Raw genomic sequence first — 19,497 nt, forward strand, 5'->3', positions numbered from 1 at the left:
TTTTTTACATATGTAATTATGTTATCTGCTAATAGAAATAGTTTCATTTCCTCCTGTCTAACTTGTACCTCTTTCATTTCTTTTTATTTTACTATTGCACTGGCTAGAAATTCAAGCACTAGGTTGAATAACGGTGGTGAAAGCAGGTATGACTTTTTCACAGGCTTAGGGAGGAAACATTCAGTCTTTCCCATTAAGTATAATAATAGGATGGCTTTCTTGCAGATCTTCTTTATGAAATTGAGGTGTTCTCCTGTATCCCTATTTTTTTTAGAGATTTTTATCATGAATGAGTGTCAAATTTTGTCAGATTTTTTTCCTGCATTGATTGATGTTATTTTTTTCTTCTTTAGCCTGTTAATATGGTAGATTAAATTAGTGGATATTTGCTTATTGAACCATCTTTGCATCCTGAAAATAAATCCCATTTAGTCTTCATATATATTTCACTGATTTCTGCTTTATTAAAGATGTTTACTTCTATATCCATGAGAGTTATTGATCTGTAGTTCGTATTTATTTATTTATTAGTATTGTCCTTGTCCAGTTGTGACATTAGTATAGCATCAGCTTCATAAAATTAATTGGAAAGTCTTCTCTCTATTTTTTGGCAAAATTTGTACAGAATGGGTGTTAATTTTTCCTTAAACATTTGCTTGAGTTCTCCAGTGAAACTATCTGATCTTGGAGACTTTTGGGGAGAGATTTTTAGTTACAAATTCAATTTTCATAATTGCTGTAGGCTATCAAGTTATCTATTTTATATTAAATGAGTTGTATTAGCTTGCATTTTTCAAAGAATTGGTCCATTTTTCTAAGTTGTCAAAGTAAAATGTGCAGAGGTGGTGTTGAGGTGCTTCGTTGCAATCTTGCAAGAGTGAAAGGATAGGCTTCCCATTTAGTCTTGGCTGGCAAAGGTTGGGGCGTGACCAGTTTTTTTCCCGTGGTGTTTTGTTGAGGTACAACAGTTATTGTCGAAAGGTTTCATCCTCATTGTGCTGTCCCTTTCCTGGTACTTTAGGTAGAGAGAGTAGGTTTTCTTTTGTTTCTCAATGCCTTTTGTGGTTTCTGGGCTGACTGGCTTCTTCTGCTTTGAGTGTAGGGTATAGGAGACAAAAGAAAACAAACATACAGAGAAAACCACCACGTTGGCCTTTGGATCCTGAAGTCCCTAATCAGCCTGCCTTCTTATTCTTTCTCCTTCTCCTTTTCCTTCTTATTCTTTCTTCTGGAGTCTTGCTCTGTCACCCAGGCTGGAGTGCAATGGCGTGATCTGAGCCCACTGCAGCCTTCGCCTCTCAAGTTCAAGCAATTCTCCTGCCTCAGCCTCCCCAGTAGCTGGGATTACGGGAGCTTGCCACCACACCCATCTAATTTTTGTATTTTTAGAAAAGGCTGGGTTTCCACATGTTGACCAGGCTGTTCTTGAACTCCTGACCTCAAGTGATCTACCCGCCTTTGTCTCCCAAATTTCTGGGATTACAGGTGAGAGCCACTGTGCCTGGCCAGTCTTCATTCTTATTTCCATCTTTCAGTCTCCTTATGTTGCCTTTTATACAAATACAGTGTTTTTAGTTGTATGTAATAGGAGAATAGGGAAAAGTATATTGACTTTTTCTTGCCACCAGCAAAAGTCCATGATACATTTTAAAAATAAAAAAAATAAAATTTAGGGAATCATATCTATGTTGTGAGCCTATTTTTGTGTAATGAAAAACGGAAAATAAATAGCATATTATATTTGGAACATATATCAGTTATATTGTATAAAATGTAAATTTACACTATGCAAGTTAAACATATTAATATCCAACTATTACACAGATTTTCTTTCGAGGCAGAGAAAGGTAAGGTAGTGACATACTTTCAGTTTCTGCTTTGATACTTCCATATTGTAATATTTTTCTTATGAGCTATCTTTCCTGCCTCCTCCCTTCTTTTCTTTTTTTTTCGCAAGTTAATGAAATATTAATTGGACAATTTTATACCAAATGAGACTTTTTTGCCTTTGTTACAAATTGTAAAGGTTAACAGTTGTACCCATGTCATTCTGATTGTTTTCTTCCCCTGTAGGAAAAACATTTTCAATTGGCCTTTCACAGTCCTTTACACAGACTTGCTCTCATAAATTGAAAAATTTCAATTTTGTCTAGTTTTTTGCACTCTTCAGTCACAGCATCCAGTTTCTCAATTTCAACTATTTTCTCAGCAACCTGAAAGATCTTTTAAATTGTGGATTTATATATTAGACAACATAAGAAGACTGTGAAAGATGAAAACAAGAATCAGAGCAGTTTTGGTGTTTTTCTTACAGGTGCAATTTAAAGATAGCAAGTAATTGTGTCTCTATGAACAAAAAATATATAGTTTGTTTAAATGTTCTTTCAACTTGAAAATTAATGTCATTCTTACAACTTCTTCAGCATTAGTGGGGCATGGAGCCATGATTGATGACCAGCCAGATCTGAATTTGACCATCAGCTGTGTTGTTAAATCTCCACACAGTTTCCTTCTGGATATTAGCTTTTTGTTAATTAAGACTCAAGATTCTTTTGCATCTAATGCAATCTGAGTTTATCCATTGCTCTTAATAGTAACGTTTCTCTTAATTATAGATTCTTCATAGATCCTAGGAGCTCATAAATTATGGAACAACTTTTGCTTTCAGGTCTATTTCAATCTGTTTGCTTAGGTCATTATTATCATCTGCAAAAGATAAAGAAAAAAGAAGAAAACATAAAATTGATTATTAAGTCCATATGGGGATTAATAATCTTGCCACAATAAGCATTTTTAATTAATCCAATGGGGATTAATAAGCACAATTAATCCAATGGGGATTAATAATCTTGTCACAATAAGCGTTTTTTTTTTTTTGAGACAGAGTCTTGCTCTGTCACCCAGGCTAGAGTACAGTGGCACAGTCTCGGCTCACTGCAACCTCCACTTCCCGGGTTCAAGCGATTCTCCTGCCTCAGACTCCCAAGTAGCTGGGATTACAGGCACCCGCCACTGTACCAAGTTAATTTTTGTATTTTTAGTAGAGATGAGGTTTCACCATCTTGGCCAGGCTGGTCTTGAACTCCTGACCTTGTGATCCACCCCCCTCAGCTTCCCAAAGTTCTGGGATTACCACAAACATTTTTACATGCCCAGGTAAGACTATAATGATAGTCTCAAGATGCCGTGTAAGGAAATGCAAGCAAAGGTGATAAAGAATCCATTGACAAACAACCAAATCATAATCTTAGCTATTCTTGCACTATACCCTAGGGGCCATTTTTCCCCCCATTACAGTGAGTTTGAGCAGATGGTGACAGAATAGAGGATGCTGTTACAGCACCTTCCCTGACCCTGTTTTAGTTTAATAATCTAGATGCAACTTTCGTAAATGTCTAAACCTATGTAAGTAGAATAATACCACAGTTGACTCTGCCTGGAACATACATACGTTCTAGAATCAAACTAATCTAGTTTTTACCTTCAATGGAGAGAGTGGTGGTGACATTTGCCTCAGAAAGTTTACTAGTAGCTTGGGTAACTTGGAGTCGGCCTTGCCAGTGGCAAAATAGTATCACCAGGAAAAGTGCTCATCTTTCTCTTGTCAATATTTGGTTATCCTTCTGAACTTTTCTCAGTTCCACAGATACCTCATGGGCTGCTGCCTTTACCTGCATAGTCTTCTGGTACTGGAACCACATGATATAAATTGCTGATGAATACGTATTCCCTTTGTAGAAACCCAGGCACTAGCCAGAAGACCCAGAGACTGTGGGTCAACTCCACTTGCATCTGTGACAGCACAGTTCTATAAACTATGTTTATATATTTTTATTCAGAAAATAAAGATATTTCCAATTTTCAAAATTTTTTAAAAGCTTAAAGAAGAATACTGTATTTTAAAAAATATTTATTTATTGCCATGAGTTAAGAATTACTCAAATTTCTTTTAGATACCTATAAAAATGTTGTATTTTCCTTAAATTACCCATTTATTGTGTAATATTTATGAATTGTTAAATATTGCATTGGGGTTGCATTCCCAATCTGATCAATTTGATTTAATACTTTTCTATTATATTGCTTAATTTAAAGTAGTTTATTTAGATTTTCATATCTATAGCTAACTACAATCAATTCACTTCTAATTTTGTAAAAACTCTAACAGCTCTAGGGATCAAGTTGGTCATTGTCTTATAGCTACATTGGGCAATCTATTTTTTTTTTTTTCTGAAATAGAGTCTCACTGTCACCAGGCTGGAGTGCAGTGGCATGATCTCACTGCAACCTCTGCCTCCCAGGTTTAAGCTATTCTCCTGCCTTAGCGTCCCAAGTAGCCAGGACCACAAGTGCACTAATTCTATTTTTGATACCCAGGTTAATTTTGAGATGCTCATTTCAACCACAGGAACCCAGTTAGACAGACAAGTCTGCAGCTCGAGGGAGAAGTCAAAGCTGAGATGTGAACTAAGGAGTTATTGGATAGAAATAATATTGAAAGTCATGTGCCAGATGAGATCACCTGGGAAGAAGGTAGAGCTGGCAAGAAGAGCAGAGTGCCCAGCCTGTCCTCCAGTGCTGGGAGGTCAAGCAAGGAAGGAAGGGAGACTGCCAGGAGACGGGAGCTAATTCTTGCATTTTTAGTAGAGACAGGGTTTCACCATGTTGGCCAGGATGGTCTCAATCTCTTGACCTTGTGATCCGCCCACTTTGGCCTCCCAAAGTGCTGGGATTACAGGCCTGAGCCACTGTGCCCAGTTGGGTAACTATCTTTTTGATTTATGACTTCGAATGAATAGTTGACACTGAAATTGTTAAAGAATAATATGGAAAGTCCCTCTGTTCACACTGTTCACCATCTGGAAAATCTTTAACAACTTTATTTTTCAGTTGCTTTGTTCAGGTTTCTTACTTCTTACTATGTTAATTTTGATGTTAATTTTGCTGTTATTACAGTACTTGTTGTTTTGTTTTATAGAACATAATCCCTTTTGTCGATATTTCTAATTTTATCACAAAGCTATAAGAAAAATCCATTATAATTTAATCATTTTAGCCATTACAATATATGATATATCTTTTGTAATGTTGATGTCTTATTTTGATTAAACTTACTATAGTTTTTTCTTATTTTGACTTTATAAGCAACCATATTTTATTTATTACTTTTACTAACTTTCAGCTCTGTATTTTTTTCTGAATTTCCATAAATAATTTCCTTCCCTCAAATATTCTCTGAACTGATATTCTCATTTTCTGAAATCAAAGCTAATTTTTATTTCAGAAAATAAGGTTTTATAAGCATTCTCCATTGTGGAATTTCATATGTACATTTAAAAAGTGTTTACTTAAACTGGGAATCTGAATTTGATCAAGAGAAGAGTGAATAGAAATACTGTGGTTGAGCCTGCCATGCTCCTCATAATGCAGGAGATTCTGGTGGATGCCCTGGTTGGTCATCACTGCATGGTTACAATGTGACCAGACATGTGATGAGTGATTACTAATAGAGCCCCAAGACAGTACAGCAAGAGGATACCAGACTTTACATAGTCACAAACTACCAGAGCTTCATCCTAGCCCTGGGAGATGGCTTAGCAAAAGATTTGCAGGTGGTAATATCACTTACCCTGGGGTTCTTGCATTCTGGCAGGACTTTGTCCTGGAAAGGCAGGACAGCTGAATAGCCACTACCTGAATACCTCTCCTGTGAAGAAATGGGCGACCTGGGAAACCATGGTTCTTAGCTTTCCCTCCTGATGCATTCTGATGTCCTTTGCTACAATGGATTTTCAAACTGATTACAGTAAAATTTAATTAGTGGTGGCACATTTATGCCACAGAGTGATCATGTGCACCAAGTTTTAAGCTTAGTCCTCTCAAGATAATTTCAAATGGGTTATTCAGTGAATAGTGTTAAAATATAATCTTTCGACATGCAAAATCATGACTCAGGAAAACATAAAATAAGCACACTTCAAAGACTTTAAAATTTATTAACTAATGAGGGAACAGGCTATTTCAAAGAATATTTAAGAACTAAGAGTGTTTATAGGCCAGGACAGGTGGCTCAAGCCTGTAATCCCAGCACTTTGGGAGGCCAAGGCAGGCCGATTACCAGGTCAGGAGTTTGAGACCAACCTGACCGACATAGTGAAACCCCATCTCTACTGAAAATACAAAAATTAGCTGGGCATGGTGGCATGCACCTGTAGTCCCATATACCTTGGAAGGCTGAGGCAGGAGAATTGCTTGAAACAGGAAGGTGAAGGTTTCAGTGAGCCGAGATTGTGCCACTGCACTCTAGCCTGGGCAATAGAGTGAGACTCCATCTCCAAAAAAAAAGTAACAAACAAAAAAATTGTTACTCTTAACTGTTTACTGTCCAGTAGACTATACATTTGGGAGATAATCTATTCCATTTGGAAGAAAATTATTCGTATCCCTTCTGGAAAAAAATACATGTCTGCAAACAATTTCATTGAATCTGTAATTTTAAACAGCTATTAAACTATGAAATGAACTAACTATGTTCTCCTGTACAATCTTTGAATGGTCTTCACCTCTATAAGACATTGAAAAGATATGACATCAGCAGTTTTATTTTCAAGTTTCAGATCTGTTTTTGTCCCACAGGTAAGGGACAGCCCATGGCAATGCCTTGATAATTAAATCTTACCATTTCTAGCATTAGAAACTGATGGAAGTTAAAAGCATGCTTCCTTTAAAAGTCTGAAACATCACTTAAATCCATTTGGTGAGAAACATTCTTTTCCAATTTTTACCAAGCCATGTGGAAAATTATTTAGGCAACTAAGCAAGAAAGGGCCTGAGCAGAAACAGATGAATCAATTTTTCCAGAGGCAGAAAAAAGGAGAGTTTTGATGCCAGCATGACCTAAAGATTTAGAGACATACCGAGATGAACTAGGCAAGAAGGAGTAAGTGTATTAGCTTTACTAATCCTAGAGCAGTTCTCAAACTTCAGCTTATAATAAAAGACACATGGAGGCTTGTTAGAGCATAGCTTCTGGGGTCCACCCCCCAGAAGTTGTTCTCAAAATGTGGCCCCTCAGCCAGCAGAATCAGCCTCACCTGGGAACACTTTAGGAATGCAAATTCTTGGACCCTACTATACATCAAGAACTCTGGGATTGAGACTGGCCAATATGTTTTACAAGCCCTCAGGATAATTATGATGCACATTCCAGTTTGAGAACTTTGCCCTTGGTTTAAGCCAGGAGTCACTGCTGACTGGGATCAGGGATAATTAAGAAGTATGAATAACAACTCACGTGGTAATGCCAGGCAAGGTTCTAAGCACCTCCCAGGCTATACATCAGTTAAGTTCTCATAAAAAGCTGATGAGAAGGTGACGTTGAGGAAAGCAGACATTGGCCTCACCAAGAGAGTGGGAGAATTCACTGAGGATGAGGTGGAACATGTGATTACCCTTATGCAGAATTCACGCCAGTACAAGGTCCTAGACTGGTTCTTGAAAAGACAGAAGAATGTAAAGGATGGGAAATATAGCCAAGTCCTAGCCAATTGTTTGGAAAATAAGCTCCGTGAAGACCTGGAGCAACTGAAGAAGATTCGGCCCATAGAGGGCTGCACCACTTCTGGGGTCTTCATGTCCGAGGCCAGCACACCAAGACCCCTGTTCACCATGGCCACATTGTGAATGTATCCAAGAAGAAGTAAGTTTGTAGGCCTTTCTGTTAATAAATACTTTATATACCTAAAAAAAGAAAGATATTATCATCTGTATTGATTCATGAATAAACTGGGTCAAAAAGAGGTTAAATCATCAGCACAAGGCTTAAGTGGTATAACGAGTATCAGATCAGATGGGCCCCAAAAATCTGTTTCTAATCATTGCTCTATAGTTTCATATAGACAATGGAACGTTTCTTTCAGATTTGTTCCAACACGTATTACAGCTAAATATAACAATTAGGTTTTTTTTGCATCTGGCTTAATGCCTCTTTCTCTAATACTATTCATATTTCTTAAGGATTTCAGCATCCACCCATAGGAACTCTATAATGCATTCAACCTTTAGTTCTTTAATGCTCTCCTTAATATTCTGTTTTTAGCCCATATCAGCCACCAACTCCTGAGCTTATGCTCTGAAATTTAGCACTACCAGGAATTGTTTCCACTCTACAATCTCAGTTCCGTGTACACTAAAATCTGATCATCATCTTCCACTTTTTCAGCTCACTCCTTCTAGTATACCAGCTCCAGAAATTTGACCTCATAGGAGCCTACAGTCTTATTATCCTGCTGACTTGTTACTGTCACAGCCAAGTCCTTTTTTCCCAGCTGTGAGCCCAGGTTTCATGTTCATCAACTTTTTACCATACACCTGAGCTCTCTGTCTTCCTCTCTATTCATCATTTTTATCTAGTTAAACTCAGTCATGGTTAAATATAGCCCACAGTCCACCCTATACCTACACACATGCCACCGAAACTGGTGAGAAAAAATGACCATGTTGACTGATCTCAGATTAAAGTCATGACTTCTGATCTCAAGTGTTGCCAAACTGTCATGTTTCTTTTCCACAGTTCAGTGGTTGCCAAACTTGTCTGCACATTGATGTCAACTATGCAGCTTCAAAAATTGCTCATGCCTGTGTTTCACTCCTGGTGATTGTGATTTAATTGGTCTGGGATACAGCCTGGGCAAGAATATTCAAAAGATGCCTACAACTTAGTCCATTTACACTTCAACTCTCCCTTTTTCCCATCTCTTCTTTCCTAAAACCTGCAACTCCTTTTAAATTGTCTTTCCTCTCAGTTTACTTTCTTTTCACTGAGAGAACAAACCAGCAGAACAGAACATCTATATATTCCATCCACTGCATTTGCAATCCTACACTTCTCTTTACCCAGTGATTTTGCTTCTTGGGCTGGTATGATGGATGAACTGCCCATGTCCCTGTTTAAGGCCAACCTGTCTCTTGAGCATCCATCATCTCTTCCCTATTCAAAGGCATCACTTCAGCAGTGTGCCTGCTCTTTCCAAAATCATCTTTCTCATTTCTTTATAGCATTTATATCAATAAATATGTTATAATATCTACAAATACACATATCTATTGGTTGTCTCCACTTACTAGAAATTAAGGACAAAGGCTCCATTGTTCTAGTTTACTATGATTCTTCAATGTTGAGAATTGAGTCTTGCAAATAGCAGACATCAAAAAAATATGTATTTGTTGAATGAACAAATTCGCATCACTGTTGTGCTGGTTATTTGCAGTTTGTTCTAAAATCTGTCTGTGCCCTTCTTTGCCTTGCTCTATGCCCAAGGAGGCTGGCTTCCAAAGACCGCTTTGTGTGGATTTCCTGGTTTGCTGGCTTTCTGTTTGGTTTGGCCAAAGTTAGGCAGAAAATCTAGGTGGCAGAAGAGGTCAGGACATGCTCTCCCAGTTGGAATCTGCGGTAACTGTGTTTTTCCTGATCCCTGCTCCCACCAAGGCACTCCTCCTTTTCCAGCTGTGCCACTCACTGGGCTCTAGTCAGGTAATACTTTCCTCTTCCGCTTCAGTTTAGGGATGTCCGTGGCTCCTACTGTTGCTTGCCCTCAGATGTGTCCACATCCTTTGTTGGCTTATTTACTGCTGCTCTCACCTCTAGCACTAATATCTTCATTAAAGTCCCTTTGTATGAATAATCTGGAGGGAATGAACTCTTTATTAAGAGTTGGATGGATTAAGTTGATTTAATAATCAGCTATACTTTTATTTTAAAAAATATAATTACCAACTTGAGTAAATCTTCAAGGCATTATTCTGGGTTAAAACTAAAAATAGAACTACCATATAGTTCAGCAATTGAACTTTTGGGTGTATATCCAAAGGAATTGAAATCAGGGTCTTCAAGAGATATCTGCATTCTCACATTCGTTGTAGCAGTATTCACAATAGGCAAGATGTGAAATCAACCTAAGTGTTCATCCACAGATGAATGGATAAATGTCTGCAAAGGGCATTCTTTTTTATTTAATTAGCTTTAAAAATAGCTTTATTTACATATGATGGATAAATATATATGTATCATATATCCATGTGGAATACATATCACACATATATTCCACTGTGGGCATAGATCACACAGCTTTACAAAAGAAGAAAACTCTACTATTTGCAACAACATGGATGAACCTAGGAGACATTATAGTAAATGAAATAAACCAAACACAGAAGAACAAATACTATGTGATCCCACTTGTATGAGGAATGTAAAATAGTCAAACTCAGACAAGCAGAGATAATAGTGGTTTCCAGGGATTGAGGGGAGGGGACCATGGAGAGCTCTTAGTTAAGGGTAAAAACTTTCAGTTATATGACACAAATAAGACCTAGAGATCTACTGTTTATGGTAATTTCTATAGGTCGCAATAGTGTGTTATATAATTTAAAATGTTCTAAGAGAAGTGTTATATATACAAAATAATGATTATAAATAAATATAATGGGAGAAAACTTTTAGAGGTGATGGATATGTTTAGGACAAAGATTCTGGTGATGCTTTCATCAGTATATACTTACCTCCTAATTTGTCAAATTGCATATATATTATATGTGAAGCTATTTGTATGTCAATCATACCTCAATAAAACAGTGAAAATCATGAATCTCCAAAGATTACATATTATATGATTTCATTTATATAACATTCTTGAAATGAAAAAATTAAGGGAATGGAGAATAGATTAGTGATTTCCAGGAGTTAGCAATTGCACCACCGTTACTCTCATTTTGTTGTTGTTGTTTTGAGATGGAGTCTTGCTCTGTTACCCAAGCTGGAGTGCAGAGGCACAGTCTCTGCTCACTGCAACCTCTGCCTCCTGGGTTCAAGCAATTCTCCTGCCTCAGCCTCCCAAGTATCTGGGACTACAGGCATGCGCCACCATGCCTAGCTAATTTTTGTATTTTTAGCAGATACAGGGTTTCACCATATTGGCCAGGCTGGTCTTGAACTTCTGACCTTATGATCCACCCACCTTGGCCTCCCAAAGTGCTAGGATTACAGGCGTGAGCCACCATGCCCAGTCATTACTGTCATTTTTTGAAAGAAGGAAAATAAGGCTCAGGGAGGTTAAATGACTTGCATAATTTTGTCCAGTTGGTAAATGAGAAAATCAGGATTTTCATTTGTGCTTCTTTTGCTCCAAAGCTCAACTACAGCTATTAAACTAGCTCACACATGGCCAATGCAAAGGGCAGTCATTTTTTTTGTTTGATTTGCTTTAAAAATAAAAATTAGCCACCCTATTTATACATGGAGATCTACTTATAATACACACACATTTCTACAGCTTCTTCATTTTGAGCCTTTCCTCTTAAGCAAAGACTGGCACAGTTCTTGATGATACAGAGAAGCCCAGCTGTTGAAATATTTAGGTAACTGTACTGTAAAATGTATGCCTAGCCAGGAAGACTTCTTTGCATGTAGACATAATTAAACAGGCAGATAAGCCCATGAAATATGTAAGTCTCCTTACAAATTCTCAAAGGAATCCTTTATAAGCCAATAAGAAGATGTTAGGAGAAAGCCATACCCAGTGTGAGAGAGAAAGGTCTCCAAGGATTTGAAGGCTTCTAGAAAGAGCCACTGCGGTCACATCAGCAGGAGTCTAAGTACACATGAAGACCCAGAGGCACAACCCTCAGAGAGCTGGCATCTCTTTAGTCCCAAAAAGGAGTCTCCAGCCTCTATACTCCAGTGGCCCATTCTCATTTAGATTACAAATCACTTTGCATGGGTTCCAGGCAATGCATTGAATGAACTCATGTTCGAAAGTTAGTTTAAGATCTGACTGGTATGTCCTTTGTTTGGTCAAATGCTTCTAATGCCACTGGCTCTCTCCTGGATGGTAATGAGGTCACATTAAGATTAATTATGCATTTGATTTTTTGCTAAATGCTTTGCTATAGACTCTGGTTAATTGCATTTAATTGTAAAATAGATAATAAAAATTGCTTTAATGAAAGCAAAGCCCAGAATACAGTAATAACAAAAACAAAAGTTATCAGAATTATAATATTGACTGCTATTATTAGACTCTTAAAATGTACCTGGTACCATGCTATCCTCCTTTATATAAGTTGCATCTACTATCTTCACAACCACCCTGGCAAAGGAATCATTTTAATCCCAATTTTCCTATAAGAAATTGAGACTCATTGGCAATATCGGATTTTGTCTCAGCCTGTGCTCCTGAAAAAGAGCAAAAACTGAGAAATCTCCCCATGATTTTGTGTTTCAGGAAGTGGCTTATTGTGAAGGACCATCCTTTCTGATAGGACTTAGGCCAGACTCTCAGATGCTTGCCCTTGTTTACCTATGAAAATGCCAGACATGGGATCTCCAAATTTCTATTCCTTGCCCTGTGTATGACTAGCTAAACAGTACCAACTGTAGAATACCTGCTATTGTGACTTGAACAAACTTTATTCAAGCTTCTTTTGTGCTATAGCTGGAACCTGAGCAACGCCATTTTATACAAGACAAAACTGTTTTCCAGAAATAAGTTGTAACGGCTGCCCCATTCTCCTCACAATAACTACTGGCCTTGGCTTCTGTAAATAAAACTGCTAGTTTGCTCTGCAAAGTGCTCACTATGTAAAGCTGCTTACCTTTTCTTATCAATAACTGCCAGAATTTCTGGCCTTTGCTTACCGGTAATGACAAGAATAATTCCATCCTGGCCCCTGCGACTTGTAATAAGTAACTGAGACCTGTGGATTCCACTACTGCCCAGACAGTGTGTAAACTAACGCTTATCTTGACTTCTGTAAGCCACTTAGGTAACAATCCCCTAGCCCTTGGAATGTCCAGAGACCCACTCCCACCTCTCTGCCCGGGAGGTGATTTATGGAATCCCCTGGCCCTCAGAATGTCTGAATCCCTTCACCCCCACCCCTGGAGGTGGTTTATGGGTATAAAAGAGTCTTGTCACCCTCTTTTCGGGGCCACAGGTTGGAGAGATGTGAGTCCTCCGTGGTTGCCGGCAATAAAACCCTGCAATTTGTCATACTTTTGTCTTATGTTAATTTTATAATCTCGCATTTCAATACTTCACTTTTTCTTTCCCTATATCCCTGAACTTTGATTTACCCTTAACCTCAGCCAGCATACAGCCCCTCCTTCTGGCCCCTCCTGAGACTGTGCTACTCCGAGTAAAACCTCTCTGATCACCTGTCAGATAATGGTTGTACCCCAGTGAGTTAGAGAAAGCACCATGCTCTGAGTTTCAAATTAAAAGTCCTTTATTTTTGCCAGAGACGGGGAGATGGCTAACTCTCTGGGCCCTGAAGAAGGGGCTTGGTTCTGTTTTATACCCTGTTTAAAGGAGGGGAGGGGGAACCTAGCTAAAGCAGATTTTTTCTCACAGAACCAGAACAGGCAAAAATCAAAAGGTTAACTATTACAAGAAGATACACAGCTGTAAATGTAGGGACTTTCAGTTAAAAGGATAAACTACTACAGGAAGAAAACCAGATGTAAATATAGGCACATTCCAAGGGCTGGCTGATACCATCAGCAAAGGCTTCCAGGTGCAGCTGTTACTTATCAGCAGATGCATCCCTAGGTTAGGTTGGCACAGCTTGTCTCGGTACCTTATCAGTAAGGACATTCCTGGGTCTGCTTGGAGTCAGCTTGACCCAGCTATGTGCTCAGGGTCAGGGAAGAGAAGGCGGGGCAAGTAAAGAAGCTAATATGGAGTCTGTCCAGCTCAAGAAGCTAGCATGAAGTCTAAACAGCTCTCAGCTAAGAGGGAGTCAGTTAGGCTAACAAAGGGTAAGTTATCACATCATGACAGCTGCCACCTCCATCCATTCACCCTGTTTCATTCTATCTTTGTTTATTTCTCTCTATACAGGAAAAGCCCTTTTCTTCCTAACCTTTGAGACACTTGGAGATCTCACAGTGGGAGCCTTCTCCCTGCTACAGTAGTTGCTCTCCCCCAGTTGCAGCAATGTATCTCCCCCAATTCAATAATCCTTTGGAATAAAATCCTTCCTTATTTACGATCTGATTTGTTTTATTTTATGTAAGTGATAGAACAGTGATTAAACCATATGCTTATCTGAATCAAGATATTATACACAACACAGCATAGAAATTAAAACTCTAGAAAGCCAATGCAGACTTCTCTCATCCCCCAGACCCCAGTTTTTCCTAGTATGTATTCACTCTGTGAATATGTACATCACATCTTAATTGCTTTCTCTCTCCCTGACTGCACTGTGAGCTTCTCAATGGCAGGGCTTGGTTTTGAATCTATAACAAGAAGCTGTCAAAACAAGTGTTTTCTGAAAGAGTATGTGGTAAATACTATTTAGAATTAAATGACTGCTATTGTAGAGTAGAAAAAAATTCCACTTTTCCCTTACTTTTTAAGTTTTCCAGCTATGAACCTGCAAATTAGACTGACAAAAAAACAGATTAACAGGAAAGACAGAGCATTAATACATGCAGCACACCTTCACAGGAGAAACCCAATCTGAGTCACTCAGAAGGGTAGTCAGTACCTGGACTGATGTATTAATAGCATCTTAACAAAAAACAATACATTTGTAGAGAGATGATAAGACAAAGGAAAAGATTTTAGGATTCCAAAGGTGGCAAACTGTGGAAAGGTTCATATATGGGGGGACAAATGGAGTAGGACTTGTTTGCACAGGTCCATCTCAAGACTGACTTTTGTCCTCTTCATGGCCATAAAACTTCCCCAGGAGAGAGGATTGGTGGCCACATTCATATTTCAAAAATTTCTGCTTTTAATCAGAGAAGAGAAGCCTTGGCAAGGCTTTTTACTTCATCTATTGAATCTTAACTATTTTTAGCTCAAAATAATCCGTATGCCAAAGTGGCAGGTTTGGGGGAGGCAAATTTTAATCTCTTACAGTATGTCGAGAATGTCTTTCTTTGATCCTCAGATTCTTATTTCTGTAATAAGCCCCAGACTCCAGGTGGTCATTCCACATTGGGCTGTGTAAGCCAGCCCTCAAAAGTGCCCTCTGAATACTGGCAAATTTGACCACACCTTCCAGATAAAGAGGGGTGTGGAAGTGGGCCAACATGCTCCTGTTTCTGCCAGCAAATCCAAGAGACAGTTGTCCCTGCTGCAGTAGGCTGTCCACAGAAATGCTTGTGATCATGTTCCTGCCACCAGAGTCAGGAAATGCTGTGACCTCCGTGACATGCTCAGAGAACCAGGTTTGGTGATGCTTTTTCTTATAGTTCAGAATACAGATGCCTGTGCTTACTTCTAGCTGGAAAACTCCTCAACTGACTGATTCATCTCAAAATTGGCTCCAATGTCCAATACTATGGTACTTTACTGCCACTGTAGTACTTCAGTGCCACTGACCAGGAAAGGCTTCGGATGGGCAAGGAGACCACAGAGTGTGGGAGCATCATGGCTGAAGACAATGATAATATCGGTAGTCATCAGAAGTACATGTAGCATGACATGCAGCAGCTTGGAAACACACAGATTGACCTGAGTACCCTAGTGTAGAAAGCCTGGTCATCAGGCAGAACAAGAAGCTGAGAGGCCAGTGAGGACCTTGAGGGCAGCTGGAGGCAAGTCACTGAAGTGGCGTCATTGTCTGGGGTAAATACCAGAGGATCATTGTCTCACACCAAGGGAATCAAGGACAGAAATGCGCAAGTAGTGATTTTAACAGCAGAGGTTTAACAGGCCAAAGAAAGAGAACAGAGAATAGTTCTCTCTCCTGCAGAGAGAGAGAAGCTTCCTAGTGGGTCTTCTATTTCGTGGTGAGATGTATGGGGTTTTATAGACAAGCTTGTGGAAGTGGTATCTGATTTATATAGGGCCGGAGAGATTGGTTGGACAAGTAGTGACATTTGCATAGCTCACGAAGAAGCTGGGCATCCCACCATAATCTTTTATTAAACAGATGGGATCTCTACCTTTCCCGGGCCATGATGTCTGTTCCTTACTGTACATGTGGTTGACAAAAAAAAAAAAAAGGGACGATGGAACCACTATGTTGAACATGCTGCCCCCAGATAGCCTTCAATTGGCACAGTTGCCAGTTTTCACCCAGACAAGCTTCCAACTTGATTATCTGTGTCTGCAGCTTGATTTTAAAGTCTGCTCTTTGCTTAAAAAAAGTAATTTAGGGGCTGCTTTTCATTAAAAAGAAAACCTTACCCAGGACTTTCTTACACTCATTATCTGCTTAAGTAATTTCTTTTTAACTCTTATATCATCACCTTTTGGGTTTCTTTGTTCCCTGGGGATATGTAAACCTTCTACCTCCAAACGCCTTATTAGATAGGTCTGGGAGAGGGGAAATATATTTAAGAGAGAAGAAAAAGACCTAATAAAACATATATAATTTGAATGTCATCCAAAAGACCAGCAGGATGGGTAAATAGTAGAAAAGAACTTTATTGGTGATATCGTTTGCAGGCTGGGAACGGACAGTTTTCATCGTGGATCAAAGGTGCTTTCCCTTCAATGAAAGGAAGGGCAGTTTGGGTTTTATGGCTCACAAGTCGGTATCACATATATTCAATTGGTTTTGGGAAAAAGCTGTACATATTTATGAGGGGAGCCAAGCACATGCATAGTGGGTAAACATGCATGTAACATGCATCCTATGTTAACTTTGGGGCAGGGTTTTAACACTAAAATAGGGTGGAATTTGACTCTTTATGACACAAAGACCATTTGTGCACAGCCTCTATAAGCTACTAAAATTGGTTTAAACTCTGCAATTGCTTATCAGAAAAGAATGATTGTAAGGCTGGTCCTCTGTCCAGTTAGAATTGTAGTGACCTGGGTTGTAAGTCAGAGTTAGGAGGGGTCTGATAACTCCTACTGTTAGGGAATTTAAAGCCCTAGGAAAGTAGAAATTTGCCTTGACAGCTGGGCCCTGAACCTCTACCTGTAGGTAACTTTGTTTTCTCAAACTTAGGGCCCATCTTAGTTGATAAAAGGGTGTCTATTTTGGTCTCTCAGATCACATAACTTTGAGTTTATAAAAAAGACAATATTAACTTAAAGGAACCAAGACAACTTTAGTCACATTTTAAACTCCCCCTTCAATCAGCTGGGGTGAGACCTTCAACGCAGGAAAATAAAGAAGCTTATACACATAAAGAAGCTGCTCACATCCGAATATCAGTCCAGAAATTTTGATATCATCACATCAGAAATGAGAGAGCTCTTGGCAGGAAGATATGTGCTAAAGAAATGTGCAGAAGTCAACAGTCAGCTAAAAGAGGAGAGAGAAAAGATCATTCTGGGCAGATGGAAGAGTGACAGCAAGGTCCCTGAAAAAGGAAGGTGCAGGACATATCTAGGGAGTAGGAAAAAAAAAAAACAGTGTAGCCTAGAGCACTGATGAGCCCGTGCCTGTGGGTGTGTGGGGTGGAGGCAGGGAGATGCAAGAATGCATCTCAAAGAGTAGTTGTGGATAAGCTGACATTTATAATTGTCCATGATCAGCCATTTTATGTTTTCTCATTGCATTTTACTTTAAAAAATGTATTTACACATTGAAACAGAGATAATTTCTAGCCTTTCAGGTTTGTGAATTTGCAGCTGATTGGATATTTCAGCTGCCTTTTCCTGAAAATGTCCATAGCTTTTTAATTTTAACCTTCATGCTGAGCAAAGAAAATCAGGATATGTCTTCAGGGTCTCTCTAAAGTTTGAACTAGGGAAGTGAACTACAGTTGCTGCATCCACTGTCCCTTAAGTGACTCCAAACAAGTGTCCAGAAAGAATTGAAATGAGTGTTGCAGAGAAACAGAAAGGACAGGAGTGTGTCTGAGAGGTCGCTTTCCCTTTTTCCCATATACACCAGTGAGTGGGATAAAGTGCTGCCAAACAACTTGAAAAAAAAATATATTTTTTTACTTGCTGTCCCATGTGACCCTTGCAAATGCCAGGATGCTGGTAATTTTCTAATCTTCCACCATCTCTTGAGTCACTAGTAGTTCCTTCTGATATGTTTCTTTCTGTCCCACAAGTATTTTCTGATCAGGAATATCCATAGCTGGCCATGAGGTCCCCAGCCCTGGCCCTCCTTTCCTAGTCTGACCAGCTTCCTGCATTTCAGGTGTTGGTGCCACAAGTTTCCCAAGGAGCTTCTCTGAGAATGACCAAGGCATAAATGCTGATCTGTAGTGCCATGACATGGGAGGATCTAGACCCTCACACTAGGCCTTGGCTCCATATCTGGAGTTACTTGTCGGATCAAGTAATTTTTTTTGTTTCTTTTGCGACTGAGTTTTAATCTTTGTCCAGACTGGAGTACAATGGTGTGATCTCAGCTCACTGCAACTTTCTACTCCAGGGTTCAAGTGATTCTCTTGCCTCAGCCTCCCGAGAAGCTGGGATTACAGGCATGTGCCACCACACCTGGCTAATTTTGTATTTTTAGTAGGGACAGTGTTTCTGCATGTTGGTCAGGTTGGTCTCAAACTCCTGACCTCAGGTGATCTCCCTCCTCGGCCTCCCAGAGTGCTGGGATTACAGGCATGAGCCACCACACCCGGCTTGGATCAAGTAAAGTTGATGAAGTTGGTCAAGGATTCACCTACTTTCTCTGTCTTTCCCACCTTTGCATATGGGCACACACACTTTTATGTATTCTTGCACACATGTATGCACTCAGACACATACATACACTTACACATGCACACACATGCATGCATGCATCCATGTTACATACACATGCATACACACATGCTTGAATACAAATTCACATATACATGAACACACTGGTAGAATGACTGCCTTGAAGAGAATGTAAGGGTCAGGAACCCTTGTTCCTATGACTGGCCACACTGTAGGGGTCCTTTTAGCCAGGTTGCTTCAGGGAAGTCTGTGCTTCTTACCAAAGATCGGCAATCGATTACGCCAAAACACCAACTAGTGACGAAATCCATGGAGACCAGCATAGAAAGGTGGGGGCTGAGGGAAGGGAAGTAAAGGGCCAGTCTCCTGCCTATAGTGAGCTTGTCGTGAATTAATGCTAGAAAGTCCAGCCACAGAAGGAAAGAAATGGTAAATTAAAGGGCCAGTCAGAAGATGTTGCAGAGAAAAATAGGCAGCAAGGAGTCAGCGTGGAATAGGCAGATGTAAAGGACCTGGGCATTCCCCAGGCATGTCTTAGGGGAACCAAGCATTCCTGAGAGAGATCTTAAGGTACAGTTAACAGCTACTCAGGAAGAAAAGGAACATTACCAGATATTGTAATGTTGAACAGAGAGGTCACAAGATCCTTGTTGGTCTGAATCAAGTTTGACATTCTCCTTTCTTTGCTTTTCGCTACAGGGGTTCTCTAAGCACAAAGCATTCCATTCACAATGCACATTTACTGCTCAGCCTTCTGCAGTCAATGGAGCTTCCACAGCTTAAGAAATTGCAAAGACTGAGAATACCCCCAAGCTTAATGGTCTGCACTATAATTCCAGGATAAATTCCTGCAAGA

The 19,497-nt window shown here is 39.4% G+C and overlaps 1 long non-coding RNA gene across 1 annotated transcript in view; it reads right to left on the bottom strand.

Annotated features, from left to right (window-relative positions):
* Positions 1-789: 789 nt before the first annotated feature.
* Positions 790-19,497, bottom strand: part of LOC103796666 (uncharacterized) — a 42,470-nt gene continuing 23,762 nt past the window's right edge. The window contains exon 6 of the long non-coding RNA XR_001906601.4: positions 790-2,706. This is a non-coding gene — a long non-coding RNA (uncharacterized LOC103796666). The remainder of the gene's footprint in view (positions 2,707-19,497) is intronic.

This window comes from Callithrix jacchus, chromosome 12 (assembly GCF_049354715.1).
Source record: "Callithrix jacchus isolate 240 chromosome 12, calJac240_pri, whole genome shotgun sequence".
NCBI classification, from domain to species: domain Eukaryota; kingdom Metazoa; phylum Chordata; class Mammalia; order Primates; family Cebidae; genus Callithrix; species Callithrix jacchus.